Below are 20,100 nucleotides of genomic sequence, written 5' to 3' on the forward strand. Positions count from 1 at the left end.
ATACTTTCAACTTTTCCTCAAAACTTTTTTTTGAAAATTTATTTTTAAGGAAAATTGATACTTTCAACTTTTCCCCAAAAATATTTTTTGGAAAAATTTATATTTAAAGAAATTGATACTTTCAATTTCTCCCCAAAAATATTTTTTGAAAACTTTGATTTTCGAAAAAAATTGATACTTTCAATTTTTCCTCAAAAACCTTTTTTGAAAATTTATTTTTAAGGAAAATTGATACTTTCAACTTTTTCCCAAAATATTTTTTTTTAAGTTTTATTTAAAGAAAATAAAATAATAAAACAAAATAAAAGTGAAAATAAAAAAAAGTAAAATAAAAGTAAAATAAAAATAAAAATAAAATAAAGATAAAAGAACATTAAATAATCCTAATTTAATAAATAAACAAATAAATAAATATAAATATTAGAAGAAAAAAAAAAACCTGGAGCGGCTCGGAGTATGGCTCAGCTTGGCTCGGCTCAAGGAAGAGAAACAGCTCGAAGAAACGACTGGGGACATCGGCTCGGCTCGGCTAACGGCTCGGGAAGGCAGAACACGCGTGGGTCGAAAAGCGGGTCGACGCTCGGGTCGGGTTAGATCTTTGCAAAACGTGCGGATCCTCTGTGTTATTTAACGCAAAATCGGTGTCGTTTTAGAAGGGTATATAAGGCTATTTCCTTTATTTTTTCGACAGAAACCTTTTCCCTTCCCTCTCTCTTTCTTCTTTTTCTCTCTCTTCTCTCTAAAACGATCGAAGAACTTCGATTGAATATTCATCGAATTCTGGAATTTTTCATCGGAATCTGGGTTTTTTGTCGAAAGTTCATCGAAAAGTTGGTTGGTTTCTGGGAATCTTCATCGAAAACTGGACAGCTGGCCGAAAACTTCAAACTTGGCCAGAATTGTCGTCGAAAAATTTAACTTTCACCGAAAAAATCACCGAAATCTAAAAATTTTTCAAAAATTTCTAGAAAAAATTTTCGCCAAAAATCTTCAAAAAATTTTTTTTCGATTCCTACAGCTATTCTAACACTTCTAAACCTTTTCTTAGCCTTCAAACATTATTACATAACTAGATAAATAAAAAATATTACAAGATAAATAAAATAATAATAATAAAAAATAAATTATAATATAATGATAAATACATAACTAGATAAATAAAATACATATATAAATATTAACAAAAAATAAATAAATAAATAAAGATATACATATATTAATACATAGTAATAATAAATACATAAGATACAAAGGAAGAAAAAAAATATAAAATAAAAATAAAAATAATATAAAATACAAAATAAAAGCCAAATTGGGCTTACCCATTTGGACCAGGCCCAATTGATCTGGGCCTAGATCAAATTGGGTATCTACAGCTGCCCATCTTTACACATTTTTTGTGAAACAGAAATTGTGCAAAGACGTAGACACCCAATCAAGACTCAACTCGACATTTTTATTTTTATTTTTATTTTTTTTATTTTTTTTTTTACCAAAGCTCCTTTAAGCAGAGGCTCAACGACTTTGAGAAACATAAATGGCTCCCTTAATCAGAGGCTCAACGACTTTGGAAAAATAAATTGCTCCTCTAAACAGAGGCACCACGATTTTGGAAAGTAAATTGCTCCTCTAAACAAAGGCACCACGACTTTTGAAAAAGTAAATTGCTCCTCTGAACAAAGGCACCACAATTTTTGGAAAGTAAATTGCTCCTCTAAACAGAGGCACCACGACTTTGAAAAGTAAATTGCTCCTCGACAATCATGTCCAAAAGAGTTGAAAGTTGTGTTTGAAGGAATTTCAAGAGATTATGCCCAAAGGTCTTATAAATAAACCCTGATACCAAAAAACATCCTATTTCAAGGATTAGGAACTTACCTGACCAGTTTTTTTTTTTCAATTTTGAAAATGTCTTCACATCTATCTTCTCTATGTGGGATCTTTGAACATCCCTGCTTCTTGAATTTATACACTATACTTTCCTAAAAGTAGTGTATGCTATGCAATGCATATGAATTTCAATGCATGCTAAGCAAATGTTGGTCAATTAATTCCTATTCAATTTATGGTAATCAAGTTTCTCAAGCTTTTTTCTCGGGCATCAAGCCTTTTGATTCTTCAAAGATCCAATTACACTGCTCTTCTAAAATCGAGCCGATATAGCTCTTAATTGTCTTTTCCACCACATTCCATCTGTAAGAAATCTCTTCCCAGATTCAATGTCCTAATCAGGAACTAAACATTTCGATTCTGCCTTTATCACTATTGATTTATTCAATGTAATGTAAAAATCTTTCATGTTGTTATTCATTCATCAATCATTATTTCAAACTCAAAAAGTAAGAATGCATTTGCACATTTCTTCTATGGTGGGGTACTAAGAAGAAAGGAATATGAATGGTTGAGAAACAGTCATCAAAAAAAGACACAAAGAATGAAATAGAATGTCTCTTATTAGCAAAATGTTGGCTAATTTCAGCCAAGAGAGAATTACAAGGATAAGTATGGGGATAAAGCCCAAAATGAACAATCAAATAATCATGACAACACATCTCAAAGTTTTTTCTGAAAACCCAACCCTCTGATGTATTTGACAACTTGGAACTCTTTCGAATTTGCTAGCCTCCATGTCAGCGAACTTTTAAATTCGATGCTATATTCTCCTTATCTAAGCTGCCTTTTCAGATTTTCAACTTAGACAAACTCCCTATGACTCAAACTGCCTTTTTAGGGTTTTCGCCTTGAATCCTCCTTTTTCATTCACTTTTTTTTTATTTTTTCATTTTTTCATTTTTTTCATTTTTTTTCAAGTATAGTATTTCTTCACAGCATCAGATTTATAGGATGGGGTAAATCATTTCCATCCATTTCAGTCAGTATCAGTGTTCCACCCGAAAAAGCTCGTTTCACCACATACGACCCTTCCCAATTCGAAGTCCATTTTCCTCTACTATCGTGCTAGATTGGAAGAATTATTTTCAAGACCAACTTTCCTTCTCGAAAGCAACGGGGTTGAATCTTCTTATCATGAGCCCTCATCATTCTTCTTTGATATAGCTGACCATGGCACAGTGCAGTCAATCTCTTTTCTTCTATGAAATTTAACTGCTCATAACGTTCTCGAATCCATTTAGCTTCTTTCAACTCAACTTTTTTTAGAACTCTTAAGGAAAGGATCTCTACTTCCAATGGTAGTACAACTTTCATCCCATAAACCAAAAAAAAAAATGGGGTTGCCCCAATAGAGGTACGAACTGACGTTCGATATGCATATAATGCAAATGAAAACTTCTCATGCCAATCTTTGTAATTCTCGGTCATTTTCTCCAAAATCTTTTTTATGTTCTTATTGGCTGCCTCAACTGTCCCATTCATTTTCGGATGGTATGGTGCCGAGTTATGATGCTTGATCTCGTATTGAGCACATATTTCTTGCATCATCTTACTATTTAGATTTTTGGCATTGTCTGAAATAATTCTCTCTGAAAGTTCATACCTACAGATGATCTCTCTCTTTATGAACTTGCAAATCACAGAGCGTGTCACACTTGCATATGATGCTGTCTCTACCCATTTTGTGAAATAATCTATCATCACAAAAATGAATCTGTGCCTATTAAAAGCTTTTGGGGTGATTGGACTAATGACATCCATGCCCCACATTGAGAATGACCCTGGTGGTGCCATAACATGTAAAGCATATGACGGAGCATGGATCTTATCAGCATATATCTGACATTTATGACAATTACGAGCATAATCAATGCAATCATTCTTCATCATCAACCAGTAATATCCTGCTCTCATGCTCTGTTTTGCCATCATATGTTCACTAGTATGTGCCCCACATATTCCATCATGCACATTTTCAATGATTCTTCTTGCTTTAATCTTATTTACGCACCCCAATAATACTTTATCCTTATTTTTTTTGTACAGGACATCCCCATCTAAGAAAAAGCTCATAGCCAATCTTCGGATGACCCTTTTATCATTTTTTGTTGCTTGAACTGGGTACTGTTGATCTTTAATATACTGTAGGATGTCATAATACCAGGGCTTTCCATCTTCTTCTTCCTCTACATTAGAGCAATAAGCTAGTATATCCTTAACATCTAACTTGATGGGTTGAATGTCAGTATTATCATTAATTCGAGTCATTGCAACCAGAGTAACCAATGCGTCAGCAATCAAATTTTTTTCTCGAGGTAAGTGGTCAAACTGGACATCTTCGAATTGTTTCGTCAACTCTAGAATATACTTATGATATGGAACGAGTTTTAAATCTCTAGTCTCCCATTCTCCTTTCAACTGATATATGACTAGAGCTGAGTCTCCAAACACTTTCAGTACTTTCACTCTTCTATCTATAGTAGCTTGTAAGCCCATGACACATGCCTCATATTCAGCGATGTTATTTGTGTAATTAAAATTTAACCTTGCTATTACAGGACAGTATTGTTCTTCTGGAAAGATCAGAATTGTCTCAATTCCATACCTCAAGGCATTGGCAGCTCCATCAAAGTACATTCTCCAACATTTTTCTCCATGTTCCCCTTCCTCCAGTTGGGAAATAGTCATTAGGTCTTCATCAGAAAATTTTAGCTTTATTGGCTCATACTCTTCAGTAGCACGATCTGCAAGAAATTCTGTTATAATTCCCCCTTTTATTGCTTTTTGGCTCATGTATATAATATCATATTCCAAGAGCATTACTTGCCATCTAACGATTCTTTTAGATAAAGAAAGCTTCTCGAAGATATACTTAATGGGATCTAATTTCACTATGAGCCACGTAGTATGATAGAGCATATACTGTCTGAGTCTTTTGGTAGTCCACACTAATGCACAACACATTTTCTCCAATGAAAAATACTTGGATTAATATTCCATGATTTTTTAACTCAGATAGTAAATAGCTCTCTCTTTTCGACTAGCCTCAACTTACTGCCTCAACACACATCTCATTAAATTTTCACATACAGTTAAGTACAAAATTAAAGGTTTCCCTGGAACAGGTGGCACCAATATTGGAGGGTTTAATAAATATTGCTTAATTTTATCAAATGCCTCTTGACATTCTTCATTCCATTTCCCAGGATTATTCTTACGGAGATGCTTAAATATGGGATCACATTTGTAAGTAAGCTGAGAGATAAACCGAGAAATGTAGTTTAATCTCCCCAAAAAACCTCAAACTTTCTTTGGTGTGCTGGGAGGTGACAGATTTTCAATAGCTCATATCTTATCAGGATCGACTTCAATTCCTCTTTCACTGACCACAAAGCCTAGCAACTTCTCTGACTTTACCCCAAAGGTGCACTTGGCTGGGTTTAATTTGAGCTGAAATTTTCTCAATCTCTCAAATAACTTTCTGAGGCTAGTGACATGATCTTCATCATCACAAGACTTTGCAATCATATCGTCTACATACACCTCGATCTCTTTGTGCATTATGTCATGGAAGAGTGTTACCATGGCCCTTTGATATGTTGCCCCAGTATTCTTTAACCCAAAAGGTATGACTTTGTAGCAAAAGGTTCCCCACATGGTCACAAAAGTAGTCTTTTTCCATATCATCTGCAGTCATTTTTATCTGATTATACCCTGAGAAACCATCCATAAAGGAAAAAATCAAATGCTTAGCCATGTTATCTACCAGTGTGTCGATATGAGGTAAAGGAAAGTTATCCTTTGGGCTAGCCTTATTCAAGTCCCGATAGTCTACACATATTCATACCTTTTCATCCTTTTTAGGAACTGGAACTATATTGGCTACCCACTCTGGATACTTAGCCACTTGTAGAAAACTTGCATCAAATTGTTTTTTTACCTCTTTTTTAATCTTTAGTAGCATTTCGAGCTTCATCCATCTTAGTTTCTGCTGAACTGGCTTACATTCTGGCTTTAGGAGCAATCTGTGCTCCACTATCTCTGTGCTCAGTCTTAACATATCCTGGTAAGACCAAGCAAATATATCTACAAATTCTCGAAGTAGGTCTGCCAATCGTTGCCTATCTTCAGATAAAAGTGAAGTGCCCATTCTGACCTCTTTTTTATTCTCTTTATCTCTCAGATTCACTAAGTCCACTACTTTCTGATGAGGCTCAATTGGCTTATTTTCTTGTTCAATCATCCTCATTAGGTCCGGAGGCATAACATATTTTTCATAATTCTCTTTATTGTTAAGTTCATCAGTGTTAATTGAATTCTCAAAGCTAACCTCTTGATTGTTATCATGATTCTCTTCTTGAAATTGAATGAAATGGGATATGTTGGCAAGATATGCTTGAAAAGATGGAAATAATGAAGACACAAGAAAAAATGAATGAAAATGCATCATTCTTATTTTTTATTAAAAATAATAAAAGATGAATGGCCCAAACAAAAAAAGATCACCCTAATGCCTTGGGTAATAGCTATTGAGATGTTACAATTACATTGTATTAGAATCAAAAGTCAAAGACATCTTGATGGCACTCCAATTATTCAGCTCATAATTTGGTGGACAAAGACGAACCCACTCCTCTTGATTAAGCCCCACTTCATCTTCATTTATAGCATTCACATTATGATTCGACAAAGGATTGCCACTAACATTCGGTGCAGTCACCCTCTCGTATCAAAGCAAATCATTCCATCCTTGATCATTCGTTGCACTTTGTGTTTCAGGGTGGTGCAATTTTCAGTAGAGTGACCAGCAATCCCATAATGGTAGTCACAGTGGGCTATGGGATCGTACCACTTGGGGTAAGGTGGCTTGAGGGGTTTCAATTTACTTGGAGCAATCAAATGACTATTGTAAAGCTCCTTATACAATTCTATATAAGTCATTGGAATTGGGTCAAACACAGGTTTCTCACGAGTAGTTCGTTGCTCCCGCAAACCACCAATGGGGTTAGTTGGACGATTTTGGGGTATTGGGGTAGGCTGATTGTTAGGACTATACATGGTATTTTGAGGCCTATGGGGGGTTCGATATGTTTAGTGGTATGGTGATTGTACAAATAGTTGGTATAGGTGAAGGAAGTGTTATTTACAATAGGATAATATGGCAGATATTCTGGTGATGAGTAGGGTTGATAGCCTCCAAATTACTATTTATCAAAGCTCACAGCCTGAGCTTCAGTTTCTTTCTTCTTCGGGACTCTCTTGCTAGATGCTTCATTTCCTTCTAGCTTACCATTCTTGATGGCACTCTCAATAATTTCTTCCAAAATTACCATATCAGTAAAGTTTTTTGTTGCATTTTCTATCATATTTTCATAATTAAGAGGTTTTAAAGTGCTAACAAATAGCACCGTAGTCTCTTTCTCAGTCAAAGGAGGTTGTACTTAAGAAGCAATATCCCTCCACCTCTAGGCATACTCTTTAAAAGACTCGTTTATTTTTTTCTCCAGATTCTGTAAAGACAAACGATCAGGGGGCCAAATCGATAATATGTCGATATTGACCGATGAAGTCATGTGCCATATCACTCCAAGAGTGAATGTGGGTTCTATCCAGCTGAACATACCACCTGGCAGCAGAGCCTGTAAGGCTATCCTAAAAAACATGCATTAAGAGTTTTTCATCATGAGTATGAGCTACCATCTTTCGACAATACATTGTGATGTGAGTTCTGGGGCACTTTGTACCATCATATTTTTCAAATTTTGGTATTTTGAACTTATGAGGAATGACCACATCAAGGACTAGGCAGAGCACAGCAGCATCAACTGACCCATAAAAACTGAATCCTTCCATAGCCCGTAGCTTTTGTTCTAGCATACTAATCTTAGAGCTTTCTTGAGTTTCTACTCTTATCCTTTCTTTCTCTTTTTCTTTTAAATCATCTAGATCAGGAATTGGTTCTACTACTTTTTCAGTAAAGACAGGGTTTACATAGCTATTAAAATGCCCTGGGTTGGAAGCTGACGGTATTCCAGGATATGTTGGATATGTGAAGTGTTGTGGTGGGACCTCTTGAGCAGACTGGGCTTGAGGTGGGCCAAAACTGGGAGGATATAAAGGGTCAGCCACTTTTTGCAATGGGGGAACTTGTTGGCTTGTATTTTTTTCAACTCCCTTTCCTTTATTCATGTTATTAAGAGCATCCATAATCTTGCTCAACTCACTTTCAATCTTCTCCTGTGCTTTTTCTATCTTTTCAAATCTATGAGAATTTGTCTACTCCATTTGTTTGGCTCTGGATCTTGTGTTGTATCGATGGGCAGGGTTCTCGCTAGATGGAGCTATCCTTGAACCTTGAGTACCATATCTTAGAATTAGTAATGTTATGTTATGCTTTATGTATGATGCTTTGATGCACGAATGAAATGTATAATTTTATGGATGAAATCCAATATGAAATGGATGCAAATGATTGTGTTAAAACATGATCATGAAAGTAATGCAGATGCAAACAATCAGACAAACAACATAGTTAGTTCCATGGATGAATTGAAAGTGATGCTGATGCATAATGTTACATATGATAATGAAAATGATGCACAAAGTTAAACAATCAAAATGATTAGATAAACACCCTTTTTGTGTCTTAATTTCAGGGTATATCTATCATTGGGTAGAAAAGGCCCTATCCTAGGTTTAGGCACTCTTAAGGTTCACTATATGCAGTTTTAAGGTCAAAGTCTAAAGGTCCTCAAATTGCTCCTTACATCCTTATCCATCACAGACTAGTAAGGCACCCTAATCCTCACCTATTACAAGCTACAAGTGAAAAAGGTTCAATTTGAGTGGGAGTATTTCGCTAGCCACTGCGGAGGCATTAGACCTCACGAAAGTAATAGGTATTTTACTCTCTCCTAGAGGGACGAAGCTCGGGTGTAGAGCTCATGTTATGCACATGCATATGAATGACATAATTAACAAGGTAAATAACAAGGCAAATAAACATGAATGAATAATAACACATATATACAAAAAGGTTCAATTTTATTAGGCTTTTGGATAACATAAATTATTTGCTGGCCTGACTCTCAAAATCCCCAGCAGAGTGCCAAGCTGTCATAACATCTAGATTCGGGGATCTATCGCTAGACATTGACTTGAAAGAGTCGCCACTAATCTTTTTTATTTAGGTGCGATTGGCTACCTAAGGAATCTGTTTGAACACCTAAGTTTAAGGGTCCCTAAAAGAATAGGTTCAGGTCTACTAACCAGAATAGGGTTCGCGAGTTCGATTACGTCTGAGGAAGGTTATAACACCCTCACAACGCCCATCAAAAGATGGTACCAGCTTAAATTTATGTTATCCAATGAGCCTTAAAATTTTACCAAGTAATTAACTATTGAAAATTATTCTCAATTGACTCTAATACTTTTAGCAAAAAATTGAGAAAATCCTTTCACCTCAAGAGTATGCAAGAAAACTACTGTTTCAATTGCAGAAGCTCCATCGTCGGATTATTTAACATTAAAAAATAAAAAAAAAGAAAAGAATGATTGTTTTTGTGCAGGAAAAATTGATACTTTCAACTTTTCCTCAAAAAAAACTTTTTTTGAAAATTTATTTTTAAGGAAAATTGATACTTTCAACTTTTCCCCAAAAATATTTTTTGGAAACTTTGATTTTCGAGAAAAATTGATACTTTCAACTTTTCCTCAAAAATCTTTTTTGAAAATTTATTTTTAAGGAAAATTGATACTTTCAACTTTTCCCCAAAATATTTTTTTTTAGATTCTTTGATTTTCAAGGAAAATTGATACTTTCAACTTTTCCTCAAAAATTTTTTTTTAAAGTTTTATTTAAAGAAAATAAAATAATAAAACAAAATAAAAAAAATAAAAAAAATAAAAAAAAGTAAAACAAAAATAAAAATAAAATAAAGATAAAAGAACATTAAATAATCTTAATTTAATAAATAAAATAAATAAATAAACAAATAAATAAAAAACCTGGAGCGGCTCGGAGTACGGCTCGGCTCAAGGAATAGAAATGACTCGGAGAAACGGCTCGAGACGTCAGCTCGGCTAACGGCTCGGGGAGGCAGAACACGCGTGGTCGAAAAGTGGGTCGACGCTCAGATCGGGTCGGATCTTGGCAAAACGTGCGGATCCTCTAGGTTATTTAACGCAAAAACGACGTCGTTTAGGGAGAGTATATAAGGTTATTTCCTTTATTTTTTCGACAAAAACCTTCTTCCCTCTTTCTCTCTTCTTTTCTTTTCTCTCCCTTCTCTCTAAAATGGCTGAAGAACTCTGGTTGAATATTCACTGGATTCTAGAATTTTTCACCGAAATCTAATTTTTCGTCGAAAGTTCACCGAAAAGTTAGTCGATTTCTAAGAATTTTCATCAAAAACTGGGCAACTGGCCGAAAACTTCAAACTTGGTCGGAATTGTCATCGAAAAATTCAACTTTCGTCGAAAAAATCACCGGAATCTGAAAATTTTCCAGAAATTTTGAAAAAAAATTTTTGCCAAAATCTCCAAAAAAAATTTTTTCGATTCCTACAGCTGTTCTAACACTTCTAAACCTTTTCTTAGCCTTCAAAAATCTTCTATACGCCATTTTCTCTCAACCAGTAGCTTTTTTTCCTCATTGTTTTTCTGTGTGTCCTCTTCCTTCTGTTCCAGTACCTATTTATAGGCATTGATTAGAAGAGTTTCTGATCAATCCCTATTCTTTTTTAGATGGGGATTCAATCTTTAAATCCAATCTGGATTCTAATTGAATCCCCATTCATGGTAGGATTCTTCAAAGTCTTCAATCTCAACCCCAAAAAAAGAAAAAAAAAAAAGAAATCAAACAAACGAAAAAAAAATTAGATAAACGAATAAAAAAAATAGATAATTAAAAAATATTACAAGATAAATAAAAAATAATAATAATAAATAAATTATAATATAATAATAAATACATAACTAGATAAATAAAATACATGTATAAATATTAACAAAAAAATAAATAAATAAATAAATAAAGATATACATATATTAATACATAGTAATAATAAATAAATAAATAATAAATACATAAGATACAAAGGAAGAAAAATAATATAAAATAAAAATAAAAATAATATAAAATACAAAATAAAAGCCAAATTGGGCTTACCCATTTGGACCAGGCCCAATTGATCCGGGCCTGGACCAAATTGGGTGTCAACACCATATTGCATATTTATCAATTACTAGTCTTTCATGTTGTCAAGGGCCTTTTTAGGTTCAAAGGGTATTTTGGTTGTCTTCCTTCATTAGAAGCTGCCAATAGACAATCAGAGATATTTTGGACTTTTGGACCAATCTGACATGTCAAACTGATTTGAGGTCATAGTGCTACGTCAGTTCAACCACCTCATTAATCTACTTAGCAAACCTCCTTGTTGTTGACTTGTTACCCTCTGAGTGGATAATCAGTGTCCTAGTAAGCTTAGCCTGCCAGGTTACCCCTAACCATAGAATTGACCTCAGGCAATTTAAGCTGCCTGAAACCCTTAACTTTCCAACTATAAATAGGGACATCTATGTACCATTCAATCCATCTAATATTGTGATACCTCTCTATTCTCTTTATTCTCCTTCATCTTTTCCTCTCTTGTTGACCTTCGACTTGAGCATTGGAGAACAAATGCTGGGACACTCCTAGCTTTTGTTCTTAACTACTCTCTTTCTCTTTCTTATGATTTTGATGGTTTCTACCCTTAGCAAGTCAACTTAGCACGAACATTTAGCGCACAAGATAGGGGGCATTTCTTTGTTTTGCCAAGCTAAAACATCATGCTGCCAACAAAGGGAGTGGTCGAGGAAGAAAAACCAGTTGTTGTAGTTGAAATCGAAACCCAAAACAATCAACCTATAAATTGACCTGCACCAACAGGCCCTACAATGTAGCAATTCCTTGCTCTCAATCAATAGTTACAATCCTTAAAAGAAATGATCCAAAGCCTTACCCTTCCACAAACATCCAAGGCACCTGATCCAAATGCCTTAAAAAACCCTTACATGGAAAAACTATCGAGCTATGAGGACACTAAAACCTCATCAACTTTAAGATATGAAGAGCAACATACCACCACAGTCAGCCATTGCCACACAACACCTCTACACAAGCCACCACTCAAAAATCCAAACAAACCATCCCTAAGCCTTAACCAAAGAAAGACTTCAAAGCTCAGATGCAGGCTATGGAAAAAGAGTTGAAAGGTAAAGTGATTACATTTAAGGAAGAGCTAAAGTTCTTAAAAAGCTTGCCTTTTATCGAGGAGATTGATAGGACAATGCCCCCAAAAAGATTCAAAATGCTGACTTTAGAGACATACAATGGTACGACCAATCTTTTTGATCATTTAAAGTTTTACCAAACTAGCATGACGATGCAAAGGGCAAATAAGGCTCTGATGTGCAAAGGTCTAGCAACCACACTCAAAGGGGTAGCTCGGTCTTGGTGTTGCAATTTGAAACTGAAGTCCATTCCAACATTCAATGAGCTTAGCCATTCCTTCATATTTCGATTTGTTAGTAGCAAAAAAATAAAGAAAACTATGACGAGCTTAATGTTTATCCATCAGGGCAAAAACAAGTCTTTGAAAGACTATATCACACATTTTAATGTAGAAGCCCTACAAGTCAAATACTTAAAACAAATTGTGCAATTGCCACCCTGACCAATAGACTCGGTGATAGAGAGTACCACTTAAAGCTCACCCTTTTCCCTAGAACTATAAAAAATATTTATCAATGTGCTACTTATTCTAGAGAAATATATCAATGTTGAAGCTGAAATGAAAAATAGTTAAGATGAGAGAGGTTTATCCATCCTCTTCAATAGTCAAGGTGAAAGATGCTTATCCCCTTTCCTTGGCTAAAAAAAAAAAAGAATCTACGATATTCCCTCAAAAGGGAGACGATAAAAGTACCCTAAAGCAGAGAAAAAAATTACACCACAATGAATATCTTCAAAGAGAGGACTTTGATGCACATTGAAAGGGACCCTGAGTTCAGATGGCTAAAACCATAGAGGTAAAATACTTGAAAAGATCCTATAAAGAGATTGCTTTCATAGAGCCGTTGACCACAATATTGAAGATTGAGTCGACTTGAAAAACAAAATACAAAATTTGGTAAGAAGTGGCCAGTTGGATAGGTTCATAGACCAAACAAGATAAGGTCAAGGGAGATCAAATTTTAGAAGAGGAAATCAAAGAGAAGGGATAAGAAAGAATCTGAAAGAAAGAAAATAGGAACCAAGATGGTGGAAATAAGAGAAATGAGTAGAAGGATAAAGGCTAAGCTATAGACAATAAAAATATAGCAGGCATCATTAACGTAATAACTAAGGGGAGCATTACCTCAGCCAAAAGAAAATTTCATCAAAGGATGATTATAGCCATAGGGACCTTAGACAAGAAAGAGAAAAGTTGGAAAGGTGAACCAATCTCTTTGACCTTGAAAGATATGGAAGGGATCCAATTTCCATATGATGATGCCATCGTGACCACTGCCATTGTATATAATTATGTGGTGAAAAGAATCTTATTCGATAATGGGAGCTCAACATACATCTTATACTATAATATAATGTTGAGGATGGGCATTAAAGAAGAAATGTTGAAATTATTCACTACCACACTAATTGGTTTTAAAAAGTGCCTGTAAAGGAACAATCAAGCCACCAATCTCACTGGGCATTGAACCGAGGACCATCACCTTGGTCATTGAATTTATGGTGGTGAAAGTCTCTTCAGTATACAACATGAAACTGGGCCAACCTAATCAATCTGTTATGAGAATGATTGACTCAACTCCTCATTTGAAGATTAAAATTTTGACACCAAATAGGGTTGGAAAGGTCAGAGGAGACCAATACACAACATGATAATGTTTTGTGACAACCATGAAGGGAAGATTGGGAGCAGATTCATAGTTTGGCTAAAGTCAAAGAACAAGAGAAAACTGAAGTAGTAAGAGTGAAGGTAAAAAAAATTAAAGAAACAAAGCAAGATAGCCTTGGTAAAAAGCAACACAAAACCAAATACAACACACTCTTAAGCCACTCCAAGCTCTTAAGGTCCACTTCTAAGTTTTTAAGCCCAAAACTTATATAATTTATGAAATCGAGCTTTTAAGCTGGCATACATATATGTTAATAGAACCGAGCTCATAAGCCAATTAAACAAATATAGTAGCTAAATTTTGTTGAACTTTACTTTTCTACAATCTATCATTCTACTAGCAAATCAACTAATTGCTACATCAAGATTTATCCTTCTTACAGGAGACAACCTTGATCTAATTGAGTAAAAAGAAATAATTGATCAAAGACTTAAAGTCGATGACAATAGACTAAAATGACAGAAGATCTCATCTTCTAGCCATTATGGGAAAGCAACTTTGAAAAAAGCATACAAATTAGAAAAAAGTTTGACCACAAAAAAAAGTTAATTTAACTTTTGAGAAACAATGTCGATTTATTTGCATGAACTCTATTCGACATGTCAGGGATAAAACACAAGGTGATGGTCCATCAACTACACACAGATCCAAACATGAAATCAATTTGACAAAAAAAGAGGATATTTACCTTAGAAAGGTAAAAGGCAATAGAAGATGAGGTCAGCAAACTATTAAAGGTAGGCTAAATCAAGGAGCCATACTATCCTAATTGGATTGCTAACATTATGATGGTAAAAAAGTACAATAGAAAATGAAAAATATGCATAGACTTCAACGTCCTCAATAGATCATGCCTAAAAGATAGTTTTTCTCTATCCAATATAGATCAGTTGATGGATGATAGTGCCGAACATAGCCTACTCAGTTTCTTTGATGCTTATTTTGGCTATCATCAAATCAAAATATTGAAAGATGATGAAGAGAAAATAGCTTTCATAATTGAGAAAAGATTATATTGCTATAAGGTAATGCCTTTTGGCTTGAAGAAAACTAGGGCAACCTACTAAAGACTGGTCAACAAAGTCTTTAAGAACCAAATAAACCAAAATGTTGAAATATATGTAGACAACATGATTGTAAAGAGCAAAAGCTCAACTGAGCACTTGAAAGATTTGAAAGAGACCTTTAACACCCTTAAGAAATATAATATGAGGCTCAATCCCAACAAATGTGCTTTTGGGGTCATATAGAGAAAATTTTTTAGCTATATGATCAATAACAGGGGGATAAAGGCAAACCTTAAAAAAGTTTAAGCTATTCTTGACATGAAGGCACTGACTTCAATTAATGAGGTACAAAGCTTAAAAGGTAGAATTACTGCCCTAAGCAGATTCATGTCTAGATCAATAGATTGGTGCTCACCATTCTTCAAAATTTTTAAAAATATCTCAGACTTTGGATGGTCATTTCAGTGTAAAAAGCTTTAACAAAGCTTAAACAATTTCTTTTCACTCTATCTATCCTCTCTAAGATGAGACCTAATGAAGGGGTATACTTGTACCTGGCCATAACTGACCAATTTATTAGTTTTGTATTGGTTAGAGAAGATGAAGAAAGATAAAAGCCCACATATTTTATGAGCAAAGTTTTGATAAGATTCAAAATAAACTATCCCAAGATAGAGAAATTGGCTTATGCTATGGTCAGATTAGCTAAAAAGCTCAAGCCATATTTTCAAGCTCACATAATCAACGTCTTCACTAACCAACCACTTAGGTAGATTATACAAAAATCAAAATTGCTAGACAAGTTGATTAAGTGGACAGTAGAGCTTAGTGAAAATAACTTACATATACTTCCCAAATCAATTCTAAAATCACAGGTGATAATAGACTTTGTCACTGAATGCACCTCGACCCAAACTAATGAACAAGTAAGGCTGAAGAAATAAGAAAAGAAGAAACATGAAAACTTTTTATGAATGGATTAGCCACTAATTAGAAAAATAGGGTAGCCATAATTTTGATCAACCAAAAAAAGTTACAGTTCTAGCATGCTTTAAAGTTCGAATTCAAGGCCTCAAATAACAAAGCTAAATATGAGGCACTAATCACCAGCTTGAGACTAATGATCAAGCATAATGTAAAGAACATCATTGTATATAGCAACTTTCAACTAGTTGTCGGCCAAATAAATGGATAATTAAGAGCCCGAGAAAAAGGAATAAGAAAGTACCTAGACAAAACATTGGCACATTTGATCACATTTTTAAAGGTTGAGGTTAGAAAATTATTGAGGTAAAAAAAAACTTACCTAATTCACTATCTAAACTAGCATCAAGGATAACGGCCAATAGCTTAGCCCATGTCTTAGTGGGAAAACTAGCAGAAAAAAGTATTGATGAAAAACTAGTCATCCAAATTAAAGAGAATGAGTGACAGATGACATCGATCCAAGCTTAACTGATGACTAGTAAACTACCTAAAAACAAAGTTTGAGCTAAGGCTCTTATAACAAAAACTTTTCAATACACCATGATCAGTGGGAAACTATACAGAAGGTCTTTCAGTTTACCTTACCTCAAATATATAGATGAGAAGGATGGAAATTATGTCTTTAGAGAAATTCATGAAGAAATATGTGATAATCACCTTGAACCTCGACCACTAGCTTATGAGGTTCTCAAACAAGGTTATTATTGGTTGACCATCAGGAAAGATGTAACCAACATGGTGAAGATATGTGATAAGTGCTAGAGATTAGAGCACATACAACATTTGCCATCAACTAAGCTAGTTTCAATAATCAGCTCTTGGCGATTCATGCAATAAAAAATGGATGTCCTTGATCCCTTCACTCTAGCCATAGGGCGAAAAAGATTTGTTTCAATAGTAGTTGACTACTTTACTAAATGACTTGAAGCAAGGCTTTAGCTACCACAATCAAAGCTCAGATTAAAAAGTTTGTGTATAAAAATATAATTTATAGATTTTGCTTACCTCAATCTATAATAATAGACAATATGAAACAATTTGATAACCTGAGGTTGAAAGATTGGTATTCTAATCTTAACATTGATTTGAGATTCACCTCAATCGCACATCCTTGGTCTAATAGCTAAGTCAAGGTGGCCAATAAAACTATACTTGAAGCTCTTAAGAAGATATTAGATGAAGCTAAAAGCAAGTGGGACAATGAGTTACTTAGTGTGTTATAGGCCCTCGAGACAACCATAAAGATTCATACAAAAACCCCTATTGAATTTAACTTTTAGAACAGAAGCTATGATTCTTGTGGATATCAACCTCTCTAGTTTCAAGTCGAGCTTGAAACTAAAAAAAAGAACAATGAAGCTCGTAAAACTAATTTAGACCTAACAAAATAGCAAAAAGACATAACTTTAACTAGAGTAATAGCCTATCAATAAAAGGTATCCAATTTTTACAATAAAAAGGTCTAACAAAAATACATAAAGAAGGGCAACTTGTTGTTCAAGAAATTAAAAGCTTTAGGAGTCAGCGACTGAGGTGAAAAGTTAACATCGAATTAGAAGAGCCTTTACATAGTTAAAGAAGTCATCCATGATGTGACCCATGGCTACAAGATATGAATGAAAATTCTATCTCGAAGACATGAAATGTGGACTACCTTAAGACCTACTGTTAGTAGAGGCCATGAGGCCAAGCGCACACTTATAATTATTTGTACCATCCCATTTCTAAGCTAAATAAAGTTCCAAGCTTGTTTAGAATTTATATTTCGTTAAAATCATCTATGAAGCCTAAAGCTCATCAACTTTTAAACTTTTAATTTTTAAATTTTAGCATCCTAAATAATAGAATAAATGGAAAAAATTGACGTCTAACATCATCCACTCAGCTTGATTTAAAAAGAGTCGCTCGACATTATACTTATTTAAGAAATTATCACACAAACCCAACAATGTCATGAAGCTAATCTTGAAAAGTAGGTTCATAACCCAATAAAAGACCTCGATCATAATACCATGGGTTTAATCAAACAAAAAAAATTTGTATTTCATGTTTTCGTGTCGAGATGAATTGTGATACAAAATCTTCTTGTAAAACACGATATGAATACATAAATTTTAGTATTTTACATGACATAAATATACAAATCATCAAGTCTAAGTTCAACCATTAACATAAATCCTTAAGTTAATTTAAACATTGTTTTATTACTTTCATCTTATTTGTAAAGTGTTGAGCTAAGACTTGATTACTTGAATTGTCACTTTTAATGAAACAAGCTATAAGGTAAAAGAAAAGAAGTAAATCTAGAGCTAAGACTTATGCTAAAAAAGTAGTTTTATTTCAATTCATCAAGAATATTGTTTACATTTGTCGAACTTGAAGCTTGTATAAAAAATTACAAAAGATTATCAAAAAGTTGTACCAAAATTATCAAAAAAAAGAGAAAAGAGCTACCTTAAGCCTCCTCATTCTTTTTTGCTTTTCCTCCTTGCTCTTCAACCCTGACCTTGGCTTCAGCCTTAGCCTTGAAGGCAATATTAACCTTGGTTTCGAGATTAACATCCTTTTCATTCTCGATAGCTTCAAAATGTTCAGTAGCAGAGGCTGTCTAAGACTTCATATTGTTGAGCCTAATGTTAGAGAGATCAAGGTTTAGGTCAACAAAGTAAAATTAAACCTCTTACTTCATCGTGTTGAAGGCACCAAACACCTAGCTTCTACTAAACTTTGTTTGTATATCATAAAACTTTAGATAAGTTAGGAAGTCTTCCACTGCCTGCTACCTATTGTTGGAGTGACTCAACTATTGTCTTTTACATTAAATTGTCCTCGAGCTTAGAAGCCAAGTCATCCACCTTCTTGCTAAGCTTTTCCTTATCCTTTTTTAATTCAACTAAAGAAGCTTGGGTCTTTTTATAAGCCTCTAAGGATTGATGAAGATCCCAAGCATAATCCTTCAAATCTTACTCGATCTTATAATAATGTACAAGGGCCGGTAAGAGTTTAAAAGGCCTTGCCTTGTAGTTTGAGAGACAATAGAAGGGAGTAGTTCAATAGTTACATAAAATACTAATTGAGCTCATACTTTGGAAAAATAAGGAAAAAATTAAAAAAAAAACCAAAAATATAAAAAATATAAGATTAGATCAAGCTTAAAGACAATACTGACCTTTTTGTGAAGGTTACCCTCGTGATCTTCTTGACCATTTTAGGGTCTTTAAACACATTCTCTGCAAAATCAAACTCCATATTTATTTTCATTTACTTTAAGATGGGCTACAACTGGGTGCTCAACCTAGTAAGACAACTCCCAATCCTTTGTTTCTTTGAAGCTTTTTCATTTTGAGCTATTTGTTTCTATCTCTTCTAGGGTGTGTTTAGGCTAAAAGGGGGTTAAAGAAGAAAAAGGTTAATTATTTTGACCCCTTTGAAGGGGCTCCAACTTGAATAGGAGATTTACCTCTCTTCTTAGACTTGGAGGTGTGTAACAAGTGGGTAAACTCAAAATCTACCATCTGAGATGATACATCTACAGAAAAGATGAGTTAAATGCTAGAAAAAAATTTTACAAAATAAACATTGCTTAAAGTTACCTTAGACTTATCCCAATTCTTAACCTCTTTTATAACAGAATAGGAGGTCATCTTATTAGCATCTACAACTAATTCCCATTACTAAGGAAGTCGATTATTTTATCCCAAGCTTCAAGCTCGTTGATCTTGAAAAGATCGACCTAGATGACCTTAAATGTACTTGACTCATTATTTACCTCTCATACCTCTATATTATCATTCTGAATGTAGAGGAAGAGCAATTTCCAACTCTTTGTTAAGCTTGAATAGTCTGCAAAAATTTTCTTTACCAACCGAGCTATAATGTAAAACTAGCTCTTATAATGAAGATGCTTTTTAACTATAAAAAATTCCTTGAACAAAAGAATTGTTAAATCATAAAAAAGAATAAGTTCAATAATAAAAAAATACAAAAGGAACTTAAGACCAGCCATTATAGACTCCTAGAACACCCAAATCTTGTCAGTGTTTAGAGGAATAGTAACTTAATGGTCGGTGGTCGATGGTTGATGTTATTATATTGTATCCCTCTTTAGGAAAATTAAATTTGACCTTTAAAGCATAGGAATGTGCACTAAACACATGTTAGGGCTGCCTTCGAGATTGGCCTTACCCTTTAAGCTTTACATCACATCCTTTAGGGTTACACCTAAGTCATAAGCAATATAAAAAGGGATAAGGTCATATACATCACT

At 34.1% G+C, this 20,100-nt stretch overlaps 1 pseudogene; it reads left to right on the forward strand.

Annotated features, from left to right (window-relative positions):
• The window catches only part of LOC111311227 (peptidyl-prolyl cis-trans isomerase FKBP17-2, chloroplastic-like), a 39,172-nt pseudogene that overhangs the window by 4,153 nt on the left and 14,919 nt on the right, over positions 1-20,100 (forward strand).

This window comes from Durio zibethinus, chromosome 9 (assembly GCF_047325235.1).
Source record: "Durio zibethinus cultivar Kanyao isolate XHJ-2024 chromosome 9, ASM4732523v1, whole genome shotgun sequence".
Classification (NCBI taxonomy): Eukaryota; Viridiplantae; Streptophyta; class Magnoliopsida; order Malvales; family Malvaceae; genus Durio; species Durio zibethinus.